Raw genomic sequence first — 24,907 nt, forward strand, 5'->3', positions numbered from 1 at the left:
GCACAAAACAGAGCCCGACAGAGACCCGTTTCCAGGTCCCCTTCAAATAACTGCCGGTGCTCAGACCCGGTGATACCCGCCCCACTTAAAGCCCTGTATATAATGCTATGGAAGGATGTTTGAATCGAGTCTGTTCCATGCCAGTAATCACTGGAACAACAAACCCCGCTGAAGCTAAATCACGTGATTTATTAGAAGCGCTGGTGTTCTAATTTAGGCGGTGGGCGGGTGGGGGCATTTACAGACCAGGCACCAGCCTATAAAAGATGCAGGGACTGAAGAGACAGACACGACCGGAGCAGAAGGAGCTACCACGGGGGGCTGACTGCACAAGCCCCTCTCGAGCTGAACTGCAAGGAAAAGAAGACCCTCCGCCCAGCGGGGAGCACGTGAGTAAAGGGGGGCACCTCACCACCCGCGGCTGACGTGCTTTAAGCTGAAGAGTTGTGTTTGCACACCCGGGCCTCTCTGCAGCATCTCTTTCTGCGCCGGGAGACGATGCTCGAGCAAAACCACAAGACCCAAAATACAGCGCCTTGTTGGCTAAACTCACGACAGAGCGCTGTGTAGGGTGGCAGGGGAAGGGGGCGACGCCTATCTGACTTATTCTTCTCTTTTATTGTATGATCTTAAACGTCTCACGTCTTCTCCTACACAACCCATGAACAGAGGTGCGCCCCATGGGTCGGTGTATGGACTTCTTGGCACTTAAGACCCCACTTACTATTCTTGACATTTAAAAACAAAGACATATAGTTTCAGCCTTCTTCCTTTCTGATATTTATAGCGCCCTGTGATACATCTAGGAAGAGTTCCTTCCTCTGGATTCCCTTTGTCCCCACCTTCCTTCCATGTCCCTTTTAGTATTTCACTTTACTTCCGTTGATATGAATCCATCAGTTCATTCAACCTCCTTCTGTGCTTCACCTTCGTAGATAAAGTTCCACATTATCGATTCCTGGATTGGTTCTGCCACTACTTGCCCCCCCCCCCTTCTTCTTCCCCCTTTATGGAGTATACTCTGTTCCTCTCTTCTACCAAGAGCTGGGCTCTTTGCGCGGCTTGTGTACTTTATATTGTGACTCTGAGTGCTAACAAAGGTTCGTGGCTTGGATTTGTCAGGGGTTGTTTTTTTTGAATGAGTTCGCCCTGGTTTGTTCTTCCGCCCAAACTACAGCCAAGGGCGACATTGTCTCGGTTAATAATCCTTTTATCCAGGTCCGTTGAAAAGGACACTAGAGCCCTCTCTAGGCCCTCTGTAAGATCTTATGTCTCGGTTCAAGCCACTCCCTTTCTGGAACCCTAGTTAACTTGGCATTGTCAACCCCACTGCCATCTGTTAGAATCAAATTAATTCATCCTTTGTTGCTGTGCCAAATGGCTGGACAACAGAGACAACCCATGCTTTGTCAATGGGATGGTTGCTGCGTTCAAGGCGCTATGTACTTTTGGTTTGTCCTTTTTACTCCAATATTCGTAAAAGATTTTTAACGCCACTTGTTACTGGGTGGAATTTTAGGCAGGTCAGGCCAGCCCTGCTACATCTGCAGATGCTGACTGATTTTCGAGCCTGGCTTTATGTTGCCTGCTTCTTCGGCTGCAGCCTACCATACTGCGCAGCTGTCTAGTTTGCTAAAGACATCTTAGGGTCATTCAGAACGCTGACTTTGGAATACATTCCGCCCCTTGATTTCCATTGGCTTTGTGGTTTGTAACTCACATTTTCTGGCATTCTATTTGCTGGCTTTATTTGCTTTAGGCTCCCCAGGTTCAGTTCGCCCCTCCCATTGCCCAAGCTGTGTTTTCTGTGTTGTTCCATGACTCACTTTCTGTAAACAGGCCTTTAAATCTTCTTATCTAGTCACATTTGTTGTGCATTCAAAGACCAGGGCCAAATGGCAGACTGCCTTTCCAGAGGCTTGTTTACTTTTCTTTCTCTGACTTTAAAATGAGATGAGTCATGTGATACTCATCTCATGCTAGATACTGGGAGTAGGAAAGAGGTTTTTTTTCTAGCACATGACCACATTTAAAGGAACTGTGTAAGTGTTTCAGATTATATCAGAATTAGGAACACAAATGAAGCCCATTTTTTGTTATTTCTGAAGTGTGTTGGGAACAAATACTTTAATATGATCAAACAAAGCATTAAACTAGGTGATGCAATTCCCACACATTTCGTTTGTTGGAAACTCTACTCTAAGCCAATGCACTCTTCATCCCCCTACTCCTTGCCACTGCACTCTACACCTCTCCAGTCTAGGTTACACCAATCTACTCTGCACAACTCCACTCTATGCCACTCTACTGTACGCCAAAACTCTTGCCACCAATGCTCTATAACACTCATCTCTATGCCCCTGCACTGTATGCCAACCCACTAAATGCCACTTGAATCTACTCTGTACCACTGCACTCCTAATGCCACTGCACTCTCCACCACTTTACTCTAAGCCACTACACGCTATGCCACTCTACGCAAATGCACTCTACCGTGCACCACCACTCTATGCCACTTCACTCTAATTTGAAACAATCTACTCTATGCAACTGCATCCTACACCAAGGTACTCCACTCTATGCCAATGCATTCTTCACCACTCTACTCTTTGCCGCTGCGCTCTACACCACTTTACTCTAAGCCTCTACACTCTATGCCACTCTACGCAAATACACTCTACCCTGCACCACTCCACTCAATGCCACTTCACTCTATTGTGAAACAATCTACTCTATGCCACTGCACCCTTTGCCACTGTACTCCACTCTATGCCAATGCACTCTTCATTACTCTACTCTTCGCCACTGCACTCTACACCTATTCAGTCTAGGCCACACCAATCTACTCTGCACAACTGCACTTTATGCCACTGTACTCTATGCCTAAACCCTCGCAAGCAATGCTCTATAATAACACTCACCTCTATGCCCCTGCACTGTTTGCCAACTCACTAAATACCACTCTAATCTACTCTGCACTACTGCACTCCTAAGGCCACTGCACTCTCCACCACTTTACTCTAAGCCACTACACTCTATGCCACTCTACGCAAATACACTCTACCCTGCACCACTCCACTCTATGCCACTTCACTCTATTGTGAAACAATCTACTCTATGCCACTGCACCCTATGCCACTGTACTCCACTCTATGCCAATGCACTCTTCATTACTCTACTCTTCGCCCCTGCACTCTACACCTATTCAGTCTAGGCCACACCAATCTACTCTGCACAACTCCACATTATGCCACTGTACTCTACCCTCGCAACCAATGCTCTACAACACTCAACTCTATGCCCCGTACTCTATGCCAATCCACTATAAGACACTCTAATCTACTCTGCAACACTGCAATCTACACCACTGTACTCTAAGCCTCTACACTCTAAGCAACTCTAGGCAAATGCACTCTACCCTGCACCACTCCACTCTATGCCACTTCACTCTACTTTGAAACAGTCTACTACATGTCACTGCACCCTTTACCACTCTATGCCACTCTACTCTTAACTACTGCACTCTACACCAATGCACTTTAAACAACTGCACTCTAAGTAACTATACTCTGCATCACTGTAGTCTATGCCACTGCTATCTACGCCACTTTACTCCAATCCACACCACTGAACTCTGACACTCTACTCTGCAACACTGCACTCTACTTCACTGAACTCTACGCCACTCTACTCGGCCCTTTTCCATTCTACGCAACTGCATTCTGTTTGTTCTAGTGTATTTCTCAAGTTTTTCACATTCTATTTCTCAACTATACCATCCCTGTAACCTCTGTTTTAACAGTGAGTTTCTAATGTTTATTAATGCTATTTTCTAACTATAACTTGAGTGTCTGAGTGGGCGTGTTAGGGGCTGTTTGCATGTGGAAATGGGTGTGTGGGTGTTTAAGTGGGTGTTTGAGTGTGTGCGAGTGACTGTGAGTGTTTTGTCAACATCTGAATGAGTGTGTGAGTGGCTGTACAGGTGTGTGAATGAGTGTGTGTGTGGTTGTGTGGGTATGTAATTAGGTGTGCGAGGGCCTGTGTGTGGCTCTGTGAGTGGGTCTGTGAGTGGGTGTGTGGGTGTGTAAGGGGGTGTGTGAGTGAGTGGGTCTGTGAGTGGGTATATGTATTTTTTTTAATTGGGGTCCAGATCTGTGGCTCTGCCACAAATTCTCTCGGGGGCTATGCTGAGCAAAGTGGACCCTCGCGTGCACAAATAAAAAACATTTCCCACAAATTGTTCTCCATGAGGTGTCCTCATAGACCTCTCCACAAGTCCCATGGGATAAGGATACCTTTAGCTTGACGCCTTCTATACTATTTCTACGTTATGTTCCTCCCCCGAGAACAATATCTAGATTCACCAAATGTCAACCGCAACTTTTCTCTCAGGTTGCGGTCAGCTAATCACGGCGTTGCTGTTGGCCCGTGGCTTCATGGATGCTCTGCAGTGGATCTGTGTCTCTAGGTATAAATCGTTTTTCTTTAATAAATCCAAAACTAGTGAACAAATTTACATCAAATTATAACAAGCATTGTCATAGCCAATAGGTCTCGCCTGTGGGACCTTATAAGTGTTTAGTTATCCAGCACAATATCCTTGGTGCAACAACATCAACTGTTGCATGGCTAAACACTTATAAGGTCCCAAAGGCAAGACCTATTGGCTATGCCAATTCTTGTTCATTTAGTATAAGGAATGTAGTACTTATGGACAAAAAATTACGTTTATAGTGAATAAACAAAAATAAAATACAAGTTACATCAAACAACAGCTAGTATAAAATGACAGTAAAGCCAAAGGCGCTTTAGTGAATTTTGTAAAGGGGTCCAGAAATCTTAATCTCAAACAGTAAACCAGTGATCAGAGGCTTTCAGCGCAACCAGGGCTGTAAGTGGGTTGAAAAAACTGGGGGTGGGGGGAGAATCTCTTAAAAAGGCGTGGCCTTTGTAATTAAAGGCGTGGCTTACAGAACACTAAGCAAAACTTCTGTGCTTAGCATAGATGCCACCCAACCGGTCAGCATCTTGCTGTTACTGAAACCAGATATATAATACAACAGTAACATTTCAACTGTAAGAAGCCAGGACTGTTGGCTTTGTCAATGGTTTTTAGTTGCATAAGCTAAATAACCAACAACTATGGTTTCGTTGTACATAACATTGAAAATGCTTCAGGGCTGTAATGATGAGAATGTGAAAGGACTAGAACGAGTCTCTTTGACGTTACCTCAGGGGCATTGAAGGGTGGTATGCGGCAGAGTTGGTGTTTTTTCCACCCTGAGAACCCGATAGGACTAGAACTGCCGGTGCTGAGCATCTGCAGGACCCGGCACACTTAAAGCCCTGAGTGCAATCACGTAATCACGTGAGTGCTGTCGACCATAGAAAAGATTAAAGTCACCAGTGAGGCGGGTACTGGACTTACACGTGCGACTTTTATGGAGCGCAGAAGCAGGCTCAGGATTGGATGTTAAAAGCCTGCAGGATTGGGATAACGCACGATTTGAAAAGCTTTCAGTTTACAACATGGCGAGCAGTGCTGAATGGAATCACGGTGCTTTTCCTGCTATTAGGTGATGGCATGTATGGGAAATCCTTACTGTTGCGAGCGACGTGAGAGGAGTTTTAGCGCCCAGAGCGGAACACCCATCATTTCGTACCAGACGCAAGAAGTGTGGTCAACACTGAGGAATGCAGATCCAGGATCCCGAGATCAGATACATCCTACTGGGTTAGCAGCAGGTGGCATGACTAAGTTGTTTAGTAATTAGATTTTGGAGACGGGAAGGGGGAGATTTTGAAGAGAAAAGAATTTGAGTGTTAACAGCATAGATGTGCTATGGGAAACCAAAGGATGAGATAATTTCGCAGAGGGAGAAGGTGTAAAGAGTGAAGCTTGGATCCTTGACATACCATTAGGAGATGCTTTCAGGCCAGGGTATAGGTGGGGAAGGACATCAACACTGACTCAGAGAAAGACGCTCAGTGTGAATAAATCCTTACCACTCAGCAGAGGAGTAAGACGATTAGTGCCATGGAATGGGCAATGTCGTTCCTCCCAACATGTTTTGATCACTAAAAGTCTCTTCCCTTCATACACAGTTTAATTTTCAAATTGAACTTTGGTCTCTCACACCCTACTTTATAGATACATGTGTTTTGTAAAATTTCATATATGCATCCCTCATTGCAAACCCCCAACATAATCTTGTCCCTTTTTACAAAAATGTCTAACATGCACAGTATGCTAGAGTCCCAAATACAATAATTGCACTGTCAGAAGAACTTTGTGACACAGTTAAGGGCACTTTTTCTTCCACTCTAGATGGTTGTATGGCAAGTAGGACATTCCTGAGGACACATCCATGCCTGGTTGACGATACTCCTGCACTTCGCACCCCTAGCTCTAACACCAGAGAATCACAGCAAGGGAGGTGATCTGTACACAGTGCAGCAAGGGTCCCCTGCTGCCCTTTGGAGGAGAGAGAGAATGATACACAAAACATTTCCATGCAGTTGTTTGTAATAAACATGTTTTATTTATTTATTTTATTTATTATACTTATAAAGCGCACTACCACCTCGAGAGGCATCCTGGCGCTGGAGAACCCAAAGGGAAAGATGTGATTAGTTGCAGACTACAGATTAAGCCCGGGTGGGAAAGAGCAAGGTTTTTAACTGTCTTCTGAAAGTGAGAAGGCAGTTGAGCGTCCTCAAATCCATAGGCAGCGAGTTCCAGAGCTTGGCCGCAGCCACGCTAAACAACCTGCCACCTGCTCTGGATCCTCTAAATCTCGGTACAATCACCATCCTAGCCGAAGCGGAGCGTAGATTGCGGACCGGCACATGCCATGAGAATTTCCTTTGAAAACAAGCCGGGCTTAACCCATGTAGGGCTTTAAAGGTCAAACAGAGTGACTTAAACATCACCCGTTCTCTCACAGGGAGCCAGTGCAACTGAGCCAGGGCCTCCGAAGAGGAGGATCTGGTTGGCCAATCTAAGGCGAGTTTGGCAGCTGCCGACTGGGGTCTCTGGAGTCTGTCCAGGAGATAGCTGGGAGACTCCAGCAGCAGGGCGTTACAGTAGTCTATCCTACTGAGCACGGTGCAACGCACTACCTCTATCCTTGCCAGAGACGGTAGCAGGGGTAAGATTTTTTTCAAGAGGCGAAGGATAGCCATACAACTGGCTACCACCTTAGAGACCTGAGCCTCCAAGGAAAGGTCACTGTTAAACATCACACCCAGATTCCGGACTACCTTCACAGGCTGGACCTGGGGTGAGAACTCCTTCGGCCAGAAAGTACTAGGTAGAGGAGAATGTATCCTAGGCCTAGGGCAATAAAGCACTTCAGTCTTCCCTGTATTGAATTGCAGGGAATTGGCTTTCAGCCATTCCGCAATGGCTCTCATACAGTTGTGGAATACCTCCCAGGAGGTGGAGTCATTCCCCTCCTATGACAGGATCAGCTGCGTGTCATCCGCATAGTTAACCGTTTTGATCGTAAACTGCTTGATGATCGCTATTAGGGGCTTTATATAAACATTAAAGAGTATTGGACTGACAGCCGATCCTTGAGGGACACCAGGCGAGATGGTAGAGAAGGCGGATTGAAAGGGAGGGAGAGACACAGCCTGTTCCCTACCCTTGAGGAAGGACTCAAACCATCCAAGGGCTTTCCCTGTAATTCCCACTTCTCTCAGCCTGTCCAGCGGAATGTCATGGTTCACCGAATCAAAGGCGGCAGACAGGTCAAGCAGGATCAGAACCCCCGCCTGTCCCCTGTCTGCCTGCCAGCGTAGTTCATCCAACACGGTCACAAGGGCCGTCTCGGTGCTGTGAGCTGGTCGGAAGCCAAATTGAACGTCCTCCAAGAGCTTATGATGTTCAAGATGCCTGGTAAGGGTGCCTGCCACCACCCGCTCTACAATTTTGAAGGATATGGTAGGAGCGAGATTGGCCTAAAATTCTTTAGGCAATCCGAATCAAGGGAGGGCTTTTTGAATAGGGGGGTAACCACTGCTTGTTTCCACTGAGGTGGAACCGCTCCCATAGCAAGCGACTGGTTGCACACCCGCCGCAGCACAGGGAAGAGCTCAGACTCATACTCCTTATGACTGCAGAAAACTTAAGCAACTTAATGTGGTTCACAACCAGCTCAAGCCGGGCAAATGCGATAACAGCATTTCTTCATTAGAGCAGACACACTATTTACACAGATTTGTAGGTACCCAGATCTCAATAGACTGCCAAAGAGATCAGTGTGAGAGACTCAAGGGGATAATGGCCAATGGTAAAGGCTCTTATCAAGGACAAGTGCATCTTTTCTAGGAAGAGATTCTTAGTACAATTGCATCCACTGTAGTAAAGCTAAATGCATGGTTGGATATATGTATGTGTTGTCCTACTTGCTCTATATGCTAATTGCTGAACCGTCAGGACCACTGTCACTCGCTCACCTGTGCTAAAGTATTTTACAATGCCTGCAGTGGTAAAATGTGAGAAGTATGTTTTTAATTCTACTATTTCTCTTTTCTATAGGTAACCAAGCTTCGTTAATAACAGTCAATACAAGTACATCACAGTTCTCTCAAGTAAAAAAAAGTTAATGAGAGTACTAATTGGCATATTTTAGAACATCACAGGAAGCGCAGCAATTTTAATTTTGACATGAATGACAACATAGGAATTGATAACAGTTTAACAATAAAAATCCAAATGAATGTAAAATTAAAATAATAACACAAAACCTACACTAATTGAGACGAATGGCAGGACAAATGGGACTCACGAGGCAAATATGCTAGAACAGAGAGTAGGTGTCGATGGTATACGGAAGGAGATAAGGCAGGGCTGCTGCTGGCACGCCTGATTAGGGCGGAGACTCAGCTTTGCCCAATCCTGGCACTTAAAAACGACCTTGGACACATGGTGTATGCTCAACAGGAAATAAATGCCGTATTCCGGCCCACTTAGGTAAAATATCCTCAATGAACCAGTCACCCCGACCCTTGAGGCAGTGGAGGCCTATTTGGCAGAGGTGGACTTGCCTAGTATTGACGCGGAAAGTCAAGAGGCCCTAAAGGGCCCCTTTAATGGGGAGGAGATACGAGCAGCAATCGCCCTCCTAAAGACGACAAAGTCCCCCGGGAATGGATGGTATAGCAGCCGAACTCGACAAAGAGTACGGTGTAGTGCTGATCCCCGAACTACTAGAGATCACAGTGGAGGCCGAGGAACGCAGTATGCTTCCAGACTCCATACGGGAAGCGCTGATCGTGATGATGATCCCCAAACCTGGAAAGGACCCCCTCCTTCCCGGCTCATATAGGCCCATCTCTATGCTGAATGTTGATCTTAAAATTATCAGCCAGGTGTTGGCGTTCAGGCTCCTCCCCTATCTTTGGTGGCTTGTCCATGATGACCAGTCTGAGTTTATACCGGGCAGAAATACGTTGCAGAATATCCGCCGCCTGGCGCACGTTATGCGATCTTTGGAGGGATGGGGCCAACAGAGCACCTTGGTGTTCCTCGATATCGAACAGGTGTTCGATTCGATCAGATGGGATTACCTTTGGCAGGTACTGCTTAAAATGGGCCTGGGGGAGGGGTTTGTAAACTGAATTAAATTACTATATGCTCGTCCGATGTTGAGGGTCCGTAAAGGACGTAATGTGTCTGACACATTTCCTATAGCAAGGGATACGCTGCAGGGTTGCAGCTCCCGCCCTTGCTATTTGCTCTGGCAATTGAGCTATTGGCGTGTCATCTGCGCCAGATACTGGGGGGACAGGGCATATGTGTGGGGGGTTTGGAGCATGTTCTGGAAAGGGCAACAGAGTCACTTGATACCACACATAGCTGATGAGCACACTGGTGCCCCCCCACACGCTTGTCCAAAGATTGCAATAACAAACCACAATCTCAGAGAAAGATTGAGTCCCACTGCTTCTGCCACACGCCTCTTGGCACCAGCTTGGCATCCGGGCAGTCTGTGGTCTCTCACGAGCAGGGCTTCATCATGGTGGAGTTCTATCCACCTTATCTACGCTTACACAAGGATTTACATAGACCCGGTCCTGACATGCCTGACTTAAAAATGGCGGCCTCCGCTGCCTTTGTTTCTCCAGCAGCCGCTATGACAGACACCAGTTCCTTCTCTGATACCGAGCTGGACTACACCAAGCGTCGCCATCTCCGCATACATGTTGATTTCAGCAGCCACGGCATCCAGTGGGGATGTTTCCCTGAGCGGGGAGTCCCAGCAGGATGGTCTATCCTCTAATCACTCAACTCCCTCTCTGGCTTGTTTCTATGCCCTCCCCTCTACCTTCTTCTTTTACTTCTATACTCGTAGCCTATACATCTATTCTAAACTGTTTTTCCCTAATGTTGAGACCTGAGCAACATGGCTGATGCCCGATGGAGTTGCTAGACAACTAATGAGGAGATTGGCCCTGGTTTCCCCCTCAACCGTCACCTACCCAGCCGGACATTGTACACAGTTCTTCCTCGTCTCCCTGCTACGGCTCCTTCTTCCCCTCCCTTCCTATAAATCCTCTCAACCTTGTTTGTTTACTAAACATGATAAGGATATTGCAACTGATGCAATTTGTAACGCAATGTTCCTCTTTCACAGCGCTCTGATACCTACGGGTCTAGCCAGCGCCTTATATTCATTTTGATGTACCTACTAATGCAACATTCCCCTGGTTAAGTGCTCTGATACCTCCGGGTCTAGATAGCGCTATATAACTGTCGCAAATCAAATAAACTAAAAACTGTTTGTTCCTGAACACTGAGACATGAGCAACATGGCTGATGACCGGTGGAGCTGCTTGACAGCTAATGAGGAGATTGGCCTTGGTTCCCCCATTGACCGTCACCTACCCAGCCGTACATTGGGCATAGGTCCTCTTCATCTCCCCGCTATTACTCCTTTCTCACCTCGCTCCTATAATTTATTGAAACATTGTTTATGTGCACTGTACCTTACTATGCTCTTGTATCTGATGTAACTTGTAACGCAACAATCCTAAATGTAAAACGCTCTTATACCCTCTTGGGTCAAGTTTGCGCTATAGAAAACATAATAAATAAATAAATGTACGTCGATGACGCATTAATATACTTGAACCGACCGTCCCAGTCATTGCCGACATTGATAACAGCGCTGGCCCATTTCGCTGATGCCTCTGGGCTTCACATCAACAGAACAAAGTCACAGCTCTACGCGATTGAAACAGAGAGTGACTGGAGGGAGGGGGGAGAGCAGCCGGTACTGGAGCTTCCATGGGCTGAGGACCCGGTCTTATACCTAGGGATATGGGTCGAGAGGACGAGGCAGTGCTTTATCAGCACAATATGGGGAAGATAATCCGGGGGCTGCAGGGTAGTATTACCTTTTGGAACACACTTAACCTCTCCCTGATGGGAAAGATTGCATTAAAAAAGATGGTAGTCCTGCCCCGATGTCTCTATACCATGCAAGGCTCCTTCTTTGAAATTCCAAACCGGGTATTCAGGGAACTCGATACACTGATGGTCCAACTATTATGGAACAGAAAGCGATGCAGGGTTAGTTTAGAAGTCATGAAACGTAGTTGGGGTAAAAGGGGTTTTGAGATCCCAGACTTGATACTTTATTATTTTGCATCGCAATTGCAACATGCCATAGCCTGTTGGATGCGGATCCCTCCTGGGAGTGGTCCCTGTTGACAGGTACATATGGGGACCCGCAGCTTGGGACATTGTTATGGTGGGCCAGGGGGCTCACGGTGCGCGGTCCTTCTTTGGTGCGGCTTGGAGCTGCAATATAGAACCGAGTGGTCCGTAGAATAATTCGGAAAGACCTTTCGCCCAGAGGCGGACTTCTGGCTGATGCCACCCTTTGCTAGGATTGACCGGGTGATGTCAGTAGAGGCCTGGAAGGCAGGGGCTGCCTAATGTTGTCGGACTTCTACCCGGACGGTAAATTTATCACTTATCAGGAAGCTGTGGCCACCTTCGAGTTGGGGGCAGGGCAGTTTTTACAGTATGCCAAACTAGTGGCAACGGCACGGCAATTGTGGCCCACATTTCTGGAGGCCCCGGGGCACACCCAAACCCTGGTCACTATGATTGCTATGGCGGGAGGGAGAAAGTGTGTTACTCACCTCTTTAAGGCGTTGAGGGAAGATAAAAAGAATGGCCCCCTAAAAATAGAAGAACAATGGCAGCAGGTGTGTCCACAGGAGATCATGACGCGAGATTGGGAAAAGATACACTGGAGTGTGCGGAAGGTGGCGGTGAGCAATCGCTTTAAGCAAATCCAATACAACATAATACATATGACATACCTCTCACCCAGGAGGCTGAACGCCATCGATGGCTCCAGAGACCCTCACTGCCCCAGATGTCGCTATGACCAGGCAGATTTTTTGCATATGGTATGAACGTGCCCAATACCCCTGCACGTGGCTGTGGCCCTAAATGCTTCATCTGTAGCCTAAAACTGACCAAGGAAGTCAGGCCTTATGCCCCTGCACTCCCCCTGATGGGCACCCCCCGGAGGGGTGGAACGGTGACACCACGTATTCTGGAGAGCTGGACTGTGGCTGGGGTGGAGACCATGGGCGACCTCTATGTGGATGGGGCCATGCTCCCATTTGCGGAACTGTCGGAGAGCACGGGTCTGCCGGCGGGGCAATTCCTGCTCCACGCGTCTATACTGCGGGCATACACGGAGTCCTGGGGAGATATTCAGGATGAGCCACCGATCCACCACCTAATGCAGTACCTGTATGTCATGGGCAACGGCTCCCACATCATTCGCTGGCTGGCGCAGGCCCTCCTCATGCACACACAAAGACCCACACAATCGATTAGAGACAAATGGGCGGCCCACCGAGGGAGGGATTGGACGGATAAGGAATGGAACCTGGTTCTGGCCAGCCCCGTGAATATCCCACGCAACTCCCGCTTCCGGACCATTCAGCTATACATACTGCACCAGGCATATTTATCACCAGTCAGAATCAACAGATACTTCATGACCAACACTGCTGCCTGTCCCAGATGTGACCTGCTAGGCACGGACATCTTACACATGCTCTGGCACTGTCCCTCTCTAGTCACATACTGGGGGGAGGTGACATCTCTCCTGACACATAGCACGGGCCCGGGGTTACCGCACACGTGGGAGGCTTGTATACTTGGGCTATACAAAAGAATCAAACTCAATAAGACACAAGCTAGGTTCTGGGATTTAGGCCTCATCACAGCCATACGGCTGCTCACCAAACACTGGAAACAGAGAGAACCGCCAATCCCCAAACACTGGTATGCATCCTTCACCAACTGGGCTAGAGCAGAAAGCACGGGACTACACCGGGAGGAGATAGCGGGCTTAAGGCAGTTCCCGATAGCACAACTCTGGGACGACATCCTGAGGTCCCTCCAGGGGGAGGGCACGGCCAGAGGGCTCACATAGAGACCGCTACAAATGGGATAGCACTGCTGGGGTAACAGTGGCGAAGACAAGGATGCAGGTTGTATCCCCCCCTCACGACACCCGCCTGCCGGGAGCGATGGAGATGTGGCGCCTGCTGCCTGTAGGAAGCCCGCCTCCCCCCCCGGATGCCCTGAGCAGCGGCTGCACCATACGTCCGACATGCTGGCTGTGGGCACGGACGGCCACCCACACGAAGACTCACTAATCCACGATGGATTGAAACATACTCCCGGCCCCTCTCCGTGGCATCGCTCCCGCAAGTACACTCTCCCCTCCCGCTCCCCATCCCACACATATCCCCATGTTCATTGTTTCGGACTCTTGTTTCCCAAATATAGCCATGACTTCCTTACACGCCACACCCGGAAGATGTACCTGGACACATGTCCAGCCACGGGACCGGACGCGGGTGGCGTCTCCCAAAAACACAGCATGGCTATACCATTCATCCGTCAGGCGCATCACACACTCCGTCGACAGCCCGTGGGGCCCTACCACTCTCAATGGCTGTCGTACAGCATGACAAAGGCAGACTGCGCACTTGCACTGCTAACCCCTACTCCATTGCCGCGCCCCCAAGGACTGACGCTCCGTTCTGTGGGTTTCAGTGTCGTGGATGCCGGGAAGATACGCGATAGCACAGCTAAATATTGGGACACACCGATGAGAACTGATCTGTTTTGTTTGCAGAGTTAAACTGTTTACTTATAAGAAAAATGAAAACATAAGACGTCACTTGCAGACATAACTGAATAATGAGCACATGTGATAAGAAAAATGTAATTAAAGTCTCACTCACTGAGGGTACAATCGATGGAACGGTGCACCTTTCTCTATGCTCCCTTACCCTCACGATACATCGTAATGTTGCAGCCGGCCCACAGGGTTGTAGGCTTCGCTATATGTACTGCTCTATTGAATACTAATAAACGTCTTACAAAAAAAGAAAATGGTATGAACGTGCCCAAAGTAGACGTATTAGGGGGCGGTTCTCGGGGATCTGACCCAGATAACGGGATGGACTATAGCATTGGATCACGTGCTTGTCTACATGGGCTTGATTCCTCAAGACCCGAAACGTAAGATAAGCAGGCGGTTCCTGGTCCTGGGTCTAGTTATAGCCAAGAGGCGTATTGCGATCCACTGGTTAACTCAGCAGGGACTGCTACTGGCAAAATGGAGGACAGATCTACGAGAATGGGCCCTAGCAGAGAAGGGGCCATACGGAGCACCAGTAGGGATCCCAAACTGCCCGAGGTGTTAATAGCATGGGGCGAGATGATGCAGGAGATAGCGGAACAGGCCTCCCAAGTCACCATAGACAGCGCGGTTGAGACGTACTCTGTAGAGGGGAGGGACCCAGGACAGGTGGGGGGAGACGCAGGGTGACCCAGCATGAATACTGCGATACGCGGACCTTGATTTACATAGACCAGGCAGGAGGGGAGGGCACGGAGGGGGCATGTTGGGAAGGGGAGAGGGGATGGGAGGCGGGGGGGAGTTTATTACAGTTGGGTTTGATTATGCATAAAAACAAAAAGACAAACCAAGATAATGTTGAAGGGAGTGGACTCCCAAGTTGTGAATTCAGATATTAAAGTTGACGTATATTTTTACCGTGATGTTCTTCACCTCGGCTGAGGTGGTCGAAATGTAAACATGTTTTGGATATAAGCTGCCGATTTGGACAAAACCTAATAAAGAAATGTATTTTTAAAAAAAGGTAGACAAATGGCTGACACCATCTGTGGAGCAGTAGGAATAAGTGTTCAAAGCCGCTACTCCCCTTAAAGAAAGGAATCTGTAGGACTCCCCCCCAAAAATGTTGTTGCTTCCAGAAACATCTGCAGCTCCCAGGAGTTGCTTTTCACCAAGCAGAGGTCTGAAAAGAGGTATATTTAGACCAGGTTCCCTCTTCCCAGGTGGTGTGGCATATGCCTTGAGTGAGACAGAGCTCAAACTAACCTCCATATGTTTGATTCTCAACCACAACGCGTTAAAAGAATGAGTTATCAGCTTCCCCAGCAACCATGCATCTGCCTGGACCAACACATCTAGCTATACATCACTTTACAGCTCCTCATGGATTTCTGACCCCTGAACCAGGCAGACTGAGGAGAAGAAAGAACAGTATGAGGGTGGCAGGGAGGAGAGTGGAGGCATTGGGAGTCCAGTAACCATGAAAGGGAGGAAGAGGAGACAAAGGTGACAGGTGAAGGGAGTGGCATGCTGTTGGGCGAGACTGAAGGGAGCAAAGACTGGCAGGGAGAGAGGTGAGGCGGAAGGGGGAGAGAACAGACCAATGCTGGCAGATGGAGAGAGGAGACATGTGAGACTGAAGAGAAGCTGACGCTAAAGAGAAGTGACCAAGGATGGCAAGACGTGCAGAGAGAGCGGAGACACGGAGGAGAGGCACTGAGAGGGAGAGCTGAAGAGTTAAACAACCTAACAAGGGTGGAAGGGGTGAGTGCTTTGACTGACAGAGAGAGTGAGGAGATTAAAAGGAGAGGCAGAAGGAAGAGAGAAAAAAATGGAGGTGACGGGGAGGAGGGCAGAAGGGACAGCGTTGAAACTAAAAAAAAAGAGTACAGAAGCAGGGTGGCAGAGGAGAGCGGAGATCCGCAGAGGAGCGGGGAGACTGACGGGTGAGAGAAAAGAATGAGGGTGGCAAGGGTAGAGACATGCATGGAGAGCAGCAACACTGGGGAGAAAGAGAACAGACCGGTGGCGACAGATGAGAGCAGAGAGACTGCCGGGGAGCAAGACAACACTGAGGGGAGAACGAGATCATACGTGGGCTAATTCGAGGGCAAAACAGACACACTACGGCAAAAGAGCAGGCTAAGGATCAGAAAAGGCAGACTCCGGGGAAAGCATTTAACCATGGGAGGCTGGAAAGCAAGCAGTCTCAGGGGAAAGTGGAATGACTAACAGTGAAAACAAGCAACTTTGGGGACAGCTAACATACAGGAAAATTGGAAGCATGCAGTGCAAGTAGTCAGACAAAGGGAAAACTAAAGGAACAAGCGCACTCCTCGCGCTGAAAGCAAAACAAAGAGTTTGACAGGAGAGGAGGAGGCAGCACGGGGAGGGGCGAGAGGAGGGGACCTGCGCCTTTTTCGGCTGTGGGAGCAAGCAGGAATCATCTGTTAATTACAAACAGATGGTTTGAAAGCTCGCTCCCGCAAGGGAATAGCCAAACCTGCACCCGTTGCCATTCAAAGCAATGCAATGTGTGCACGTTTTTGCCTGAAACCTGAATCAATTTCTAAAGGTCTCCTCCTATGCAGGGCATGCACGCTGCGTAGGCGAGACCTAAAAAGGACTGATTCTGGACCATGATCTAGCTTTCTGCCAAATTTAATGAAATGTAATTCATATGTATAGACACCTGTAAACACAATCTTTCTCTGCAGTCTTCTGCCTTATAGACACACAGACATTATAAGTTCAAAATGTGTAAACATTGTTTGTTCATGACCATATCTCTTTCTAACACATAGCATTTTCTTCGCAGGTGCTGGCAATAGGACAAGAGACTTGAACAGAGTAAACTGGGACTGCAAAAAGTGCTTTCGGAAACACCATCTCTGGAATCACCAAAATTAAATTTTCAGGAAGTTCAACTCGCTGGTAACTGAGCGCACCACAGAGAAGTAGAGCGCCCACTGGCTGAAGAGAAGACTGTAGTTCTTAATACACTTGGACTTCTGGGCGTTAGACCTCAGGGAACCTTGAAGTGATAAGAAAGTGTGCTGTGTTTTTCACACTTGGGCCTCATAAAAGAATTAAAGGACAATAAAGTGACAGACAGAAGACCGTGAAAGACATGGATCAGCAGAGAAGGGAAGAGGAGGAGAGAACCAAGCGCCAGTTGGCTGGCACATTGGGGGGGTTAGGTGCTGGGGCGGGTACTGGAGCCGGTGTGGGAGCCGCTACAGGGTTCCTTGTAGGAGGGCCTATTGGAGCGGCGATTGGAGCAATGATAGGATTTTTCGGGGGTGCTGCTGCAGGAACTGGTGTTGGAGCTGCGGCTAGTAAGTAATGTTCATAGTAGTTTCCAGCAGGACACTACCATGAACGGCCATTATAACAGGTCATTCACTAAATTACCAAAACCTGTCAAATTACCATAAATATATAGTTCTATGCTACAGTATTCTATGCTACACTGCCCAAGGAACACTCTTATTACCGGTGTGTTAAATAAAACCACAGAGTCCAGCATTTGTGCCTTGAAACCATTTGTAACAGATCATCTCGTGTGCACGGTGCCAGGTTGCACCCGAGCCTTACATTTAATTCAATGCAATGGAGTTTAGTGTGGCTTTTTAAGTGTTTTGCTTTTTTCACTGGCAGTTTACACGCTTCTCCAGAAAAATTTGGAAATGCAGGCATTCCTTTATGCTGTAATTAATAGCTGCAGGTAGTGACCACACGCACACAGTTCACTGGAAGGGTGCCAGCCTCTAACAAATAGATGGATGCGATGGAATCATGGACCATATGTAGCAAGTGGGGTAGGAGAGACCCTATCTCAGCCCGGCTCCGCTCATACCAGGGTCTGACTCTGTCTGATCCTGGGAGAGATGTCCGGATGAAGGCCTGTGATCACTTCGGATTTGCTAAGAAATTGTGGTGATATTTGTGCTAGGAATCACAAGTCCACTACTCTGTATTTCCAAACTATGTTTATGCACAAGGCTATGTTTCGTAATTCACTAAATAAATTCAATGTATTCTACTTTTTACAAATATTTCTGCTTTTAATAAAGCCAATTACATAAGCTGTTGTGGCACTGCTCCATTTTGGTATTTTTGATTAATACTTTGACATGCCTGGACATTTTTTTATTTAGTTTGTTGTTTTTTCCTGAAACTCATTGTGGCTCTCGGCATTTTCGAGACATCTATCATTTCTTGTGGGTGTTGTTGGCACAGCCATGCATTCTGTCATGTTGCTCGTCTTCTGTAATATTCTGTGGGGATTTACTTTCACTGGAAACACAGGGTTTAGCCATCGAATAACCAGCCATGAATGGGAAAAACATAGTAAATCCAAGTCCTGGGCACACGTCAAGGATAATGTTTCTTAGAATGTTCAGTGCACTAACGTAGTGCTTGATTGAAGAAATATTACAAATGTCGACAACGGTAGGTCATGTAATAGATGATGTTTATGCAAAAACTTGGAGTTCATCAAAGGAATCCACCAGCCTATGGGAATGAATGGGAAAATCCAGTGATGGGACGACAATCACTACTCACAGACCTACGTACAACTAAAAACAACTGCATCCTGGGAGAGTGCGCCACAGAGGACCGAGCGGGTGTTCAAGGTTTCACTGTTGTTGTGACACAGAATGGTGTCACTCCTTGTAGGTCAGGTGTGTGAGTAAAGAGGCGTGAGTGCAGCTGCTTCATTATTTTAAAGTCAGTGGAGGGGGGGCTTGTGGTCAGGGCTGTGAGACCCTAGGAGTTGAATAATGGCAGACTTTGGGAATTGGAAGCAGCACCTGATCCATTGACAGTCCATGAGCATCTGGACTGCTATTACAGTGTTTGTACATTTATATTTTTGTGCAGCATTAAAGCAGTTCGATTCTACGTGTCTCCATTGATATAGTGCTACTGTATTTAAAGTGAATTTCATCTGACATGTAGAAGTGAGTTTTCTTGGCTCTTGTTAACTATATGTGTCTCAGTTCAGGCTCAGTCACCATCTTTTTCAAAATGGATGCCCCCTGCACATTTCACTGTTTATTATTTCAACAGCACATACCGATATAAAGGTTGGAAAAAAACTATTTTTCTTGTCCATCTTCGTATCTTAACCACAATTAGAAAATTATTAGATGTTTAATTCCCTCTTCATTCGTTGTTAGTCATTCAGTCAATAACTCTTTATTCGGTTTATGTAAGAATTCACAAAAGATAATACTTAAAACATGTAAAAATTGTTTTATAACAATTAAAATGCAGGTCTACAATATATAAAGTTTAAAAACCAGATGTGGTAAAAGCCATATCCTCTACATTTGCAAAACCTACAAAGAAGAACAAAGTGCAAAGCACTTTAAAATGAAGATTTATAGCGAGAAGCAAAATCAGGCCTTTGAACCATCAACCCATATTAGGGTGTGCCGCATAAAATGAACAATGTACAGGACAGGTTAACAATGTATATATTAAAACAGCAGATTGCAAAATACACAGATTATTAACGGAAGAGGATCATGCATTTTTAATAGACACAAGACCCCTGCTCGCTTCTTTAGACCAAGACCAGCCTGAAAAAATGTATAGACAATGAAACAAACGAGTTCATTTGGAAGGGATTGAAGGTACGTATTGCCAGTCTATATCACCTGATGTCTCCTGTCTTCCAAGCAGGCACAAAAAACTGCTTTCTTGGTTTTTCATATCATTTGTAAAAGAGGAAAAAATGTAAAGTGGATAGAGTTGCAGCTGAACCACATGGACATGGAGACAGTAGAGCATTTGTAAATGTTTCCTCCAGGTAGCTGCCTACAAAAGGAACCCTGTGTAATCCAAAGCGTCAGCAGGAACCTGTGAAGAGCGAAAAGGACACATTGTGGATATGGGTGCAAACCTGTGAAGATCGAAAGGGACACATCGTGGAAATGAATGCGAACCTCTGAAGAGGGAAAGGGACACATTGTGTATATGGGTGCGAACCTGTGAAGAGCGAAAGGGACACATTGTGGATATGGGTGCGAACCTGTGAAGAGTGAAAGGGACACATTGTGGATATGGGTGCGAACCTGTGAAGAGCGAAAGGGACACATTGTGCATATGGGTGCGAACCTGTGAGGAGCGAAAGGGACAAATTGTGGATATGGATGCGAACCTGTGAAGAGCGAAAGGGACACATTGTGGATATGGGTGCGAACCTGTGAAGAGCGAAAGGGACACATTGTGAATATGGGTGCAAACCTGTGAAGAGTGAAAAGGACACATTGTGGATATGGGTGCGAGCCTGTGAAGAGCGAAAGGGACACATTGTGGATATGGGTGCAAACCTGTGAAGAGTGAAAAGGACACATTGTGGCTATGGATGCGAACCTGTGAAGAGCGAAAGGGACACACTGTGGATATGAATGCGAACCTCTGAAGAGCGAAAGGGACACATTGTGGATATGGGTGCGAACCTGTGAAGAGCAAAAGATACACATTGTGGATATGGGTGCGAACCTGTGAAGAGCGAAAGGGACACATTGTGGATATGGGTGCGAACCTGTGAAGAGTGAAAAGGACACATTGAGGCTATGGGTGCGAACCTGTGAAGAGCGAAAGGGATACATTGTGGATATGAGTGCAAACCTGTGAAGAGTGAAAGATACACATTGTGGATATGGGTGCGAATCTGTGAAGAGCGAAAGGGACACATTGAGGATATGGGTGCGAACCTGTGAAGAGCAAAAGGGACACATTGTGGATATGGGTGCGAACCTGTGAAGAGCAAAAGGGATACATTGTGGATATGGGTGCAAACCTGTGAAGAGCGAAAGATACACATTGTGGATATGGGTGCGAATCTGGGAGGAGCGAAAGGGACACATTGTGGATATGGATGCGAAACTGTGAAGAGCGAAAGGGACACATTGTGGATATGGGTGCGAACCTGTGAGAATCGAAAGGGACACATTGTGGATATGGATGCGAACCTGTGAAGAGCGAAAGGGACACATTGTGGATATGGGTGCGAACCTGTGAGAATCGAAAGGGACACATTGTGGATAGATAGGGGTGCGAACCTGTGAAGAGCGAAAGGGACACATTGTGGATATGGGTGCGAACCTGTGAAGAGCGAAAGGGACACATTTTGGATATGGCTGCGAACCTGTGAAGAGTGAAAAGGACACATTGTGGCTATGGGTGCGAACCTGTGAAGAGCGAAAGGGACACATTGTGGATATGGGTGCGAACCTATGAAGAGCGAAAGGTACACATTGTGGATATGGGTGCGAATCTGTGAAGAGCGAAAGGGACACATTGTGCATATGGCTGTGAACCTGTGAGGAGCGAAAGGGACACATCGTTCATATGGGTGCGAACCTGTGAGGAGCGAAAGGGACAAATTGTGGATATGGATGCAAACCTGTGAAGAGCGAAAGGGACACATTGTGGATATGGGTGCGAACCTGTGAAGAGCGAAAGGGACACATTGTGGATATGGGTGCGAACCTGTGAAGAGTGAAAAGGACACATTGTGGATATGGGTGCGAACCTGTGAAGAGCGAAAGGGACACATTGTGGATATGGGTGCAAACCTGTGAAGAGGGAAAAGGACACATTGTGGCTATGGGTGCGAACCTGTGAAGAGCAAAAGGGACACATTGTGGATATGGGTGCGAACCTGTGAAGAGCGAAAGGGACACATTGTGGATATGGGTGCGAACCTATGAAGAGCGAAAGATACACATTGTGGATATGGGTGCGAATCTGTGAAGAGCGAAAGGGACACATTGTGCATATGGGTGTGAACCTGTGAAGAGTGAAAAGGACATATTGAGGCTATGGGTGCGAACCTGTGAAGAGCGAAAGGGACACATTGTGGGTATAGGTGCGAACCTGTGAAGAGCGAAAGATACACATTGTGGATATGGGTGCGAATTTGTGAAGAGCGAAAGGGACACATTGTGCATATGGGTGCGAACCTGTGAGGAGCGAAAGGGACACATTGTGCATATGGATGCGAACCTGTGAGGAGCGAAAGGGACACATTGTGGATATGGGTGCGAATCTGTGAAGAGCAAAAGGGACACATTGTGGATATGGGTGTGAAACTGTGAAGAGCGAAAGGGACACATTGTGGATATGGGTGTGAGCCTGTGAGGAGCGAAAGGGACACATTGTGCATATGGGTGCGAACCTGTGAGGAGCGAAAGGGACAAATTGTGGATATGGATGCGAACCTGTGAAGAGCGAAAGGGACACATTGTGGATATGGGTGCGAACCTGTGAAGAGCGAAAGGGACACATTGTGGATATGGGTGCGAACCTGTTAGGAGCGAAAGGGACACATTGTGGATATGGATGCGAACCTGTGAAGAGCGAAAGGGACACATTGTGGATATGGGTGTGAACCTGTGAGAATCGAAAGGGACACATTGTGGATATGGATGCGAACCTGTGAAGAGCGAAAGGGACACATTGTGGATATGGGTGCGAACCTGTGAGAATCGAAAGGGACACATTGTGGATAGATAGGGGTGAGAACCTGTGAAGAGCGAAAGGGACACATTGTGGATATGGATGCGAACCTGTGAAGAGCGAAAGGGACACATTGTAGATATGGGTGCGAACCTGTGAGAATCGAAAGGGACACATTGTGGATATGGGTGCGAACCTGTGAAGATCGAAAGGGACACATCGTGGATATGAATGCGAACCTGTGAAGAGTGAAAGGTACACATTGTAAATAAGGGTGCGAACCTGTGGAGAGTGAAAGGGACACATTGCGGATATTGGTGCGAACCTGTGAAGAGCGAAAGGGGCACATTGTGGATATGAATGCGAACCTGTGAAGAGTGAAATGTACACATTGTGGATAAGGGTGCGAACCTGTGAAGAGTGAAAGGGACACATTGTGGATATGGGTGTGAACCTGTGAAGAGCGAAAAGGACACATTGTGGATATGGATGCGAACCTGTGAAGAGCGACAGGGACACATTGTGGATAGATATGGGTGCATGGAATCAGTAGTAGAGAGAGGCTGACACTCCCTGGCCCTGAGTTTTGTCAGTTCCACCCTCTCTCTGTTTAGGAATAGCTTTTAAACTCTCATCTTTAGTAGAGAGCCTCATATATTGAGGGGTGTTAAAGAACTCCGGCTTCCCTAACCCGGTCAAAGTGTTACTTAGGTAAGATAGTTAAGGAAGTCTAAGCCCAAACTCATGTCACAGACAGTCTGAAATAAAACCATGATTAAAAGAAGCCTCTTCTTTGAATAACATTCTCTGATGTTGAAGTGACAATGGGACACACATTTCACAAAACCCTGCACCATTTGTAACGGTTGAAATACATCTAGCTTTGTGAACATTGTTCATGGTGGGCATGGGTTTAGAGCCTAGCTGAGCTGAAAATCTAAAAACTGCCTCATGGCATTGTTCGGACTGCATCTTTCTTAGCTTCAGCGGATTAAATGTGGCATCAAAGGGGACCTCTCAATTTGTTATAGGGGGTGCTTGTGCGATTTGTCTTTAGGTCCAGCCCTTCCATGAAAACTGTGAATGAGCTCAATAGGTTCTGTAAATTGATTGCCACTCTTGATGTCAGAACAGAGTCATCTGCAGCAAACAGGACGAGAGTTGGTCCGTCGCCCATTATTGGAGTATCTGCCCCCGCCACAACCTGAGAACGTTCCAACGTTCCAAGGAAGGAGGCCAATACACAGCCCTGTCTGACACCTCTCCCAACCATACTTGTGTCTGAGGACTCAAAGGAGGGTCCTAACCTTATACGTGCTGTGACATCTGAGTGAAGAACGTTTAAAAAGAACACTAAAGGCTCTTCAACACCCATTGAAACCATCAGGTCCCAGAGCTTTGAACGGTTTACACAGTCAAAAGCCTAGATTATATCCATAAAAGCCAACTGGAGACAACCCTGTTCCACTCTAATGTACTTTTTAATTCATAGGTACAGATTTGGGCATTGCTCCGTTGTCCCAAGGCCCTCTCGAAAGCTAAACTGTACATCAGATAGGATGGAGTTCTCTGAGGCCCATGCCTTAAGGCGATCGAGGAGGATTCTGCCACCACCTTAGCTGTGGATGGATCAAGGAGATCGGCAAGCAACACTTAGGGTGCGTCGTATCCCCTTTTCTCTATATCAGCACAATTCTAGACTGGAACCTCGATTTAGGTTGGACATACAAGCTGCGCGCTTCAATACATTTGTCAATAATGGCCGCCACAGATTGATGTGGCGATATAAAAATCTCCATTGGGACCCCATCTGGTTCAGGTGCCTTATTACGAGGGCTGCGCTTAGCAGCTGTGATCACCTCAGACAGATCAAAAGTTAGGCAAATTCCTTGACTCTTTTCATCAGTTTTTTTTGTGTTGTATTTCTTTATTAAAAATTTCAAGAAGTTATATCATGACAGCAACAACAGCATCTGGCACACAAAAACAATGGCCGGGGAGAACGACTGAATAACAAGTTGTGTGGTGTATGCTTCATACAAACATCCGCATTAAGAAGTGTGTGAGGGGAGTTAGGTAGAGGAAGGGGTAAGGGGGTGGGAGGTGAGGGGGATGCTTGCATCGGGGGGGAGCATATAGGCAAGACTATCTCTGTTGGTATCAATAGTCTAGTCGGTGTGGAGGAGATGTAATCCTGCACTAGTGGCGGGGTCATAGTAGGTCCGGAGGGCTGT

The 24,907-nt window shown here is 47.2% G+C and overlaps 1 long non-coding RNA gene across 1 annotated transcript; it reads left to right on the forward strand.

Moving 5' to 3' along the window:
- The first annotated feature begins 285 nt into the window (after nt 1-285).
- LOC147724928 (uncharacterized) lies at nt 286-18,283 on the forward strand. Its single transcript, XR_015309941.1, has 2 exons — nt 286-389; nt 17,014-18,283. It is a non-coding gene; the product is annotated as an uncharacterized LOC147724928 (long non-coding RNA).
- The last annotated feature ends 6,624 nt before the right edge of the window (nt 18,284-24,907 follow it).

The sequence above is a fragment of the Lissotriton vulgaris genome, chromosome 4_1, assembly GCF_964263255.1.
Source record: "Lissotriton vulgaris chromosome 4_1, aLisVul1.2, whole genome shotgun sequence".
NCBI classification, from domain to species: domain Eukaryota; kingdom Metazoa; phylum Chordata; class Amphibia; order Caudata; family Salamandridae; genus Lissotriton; species Lissotriton vulgaris.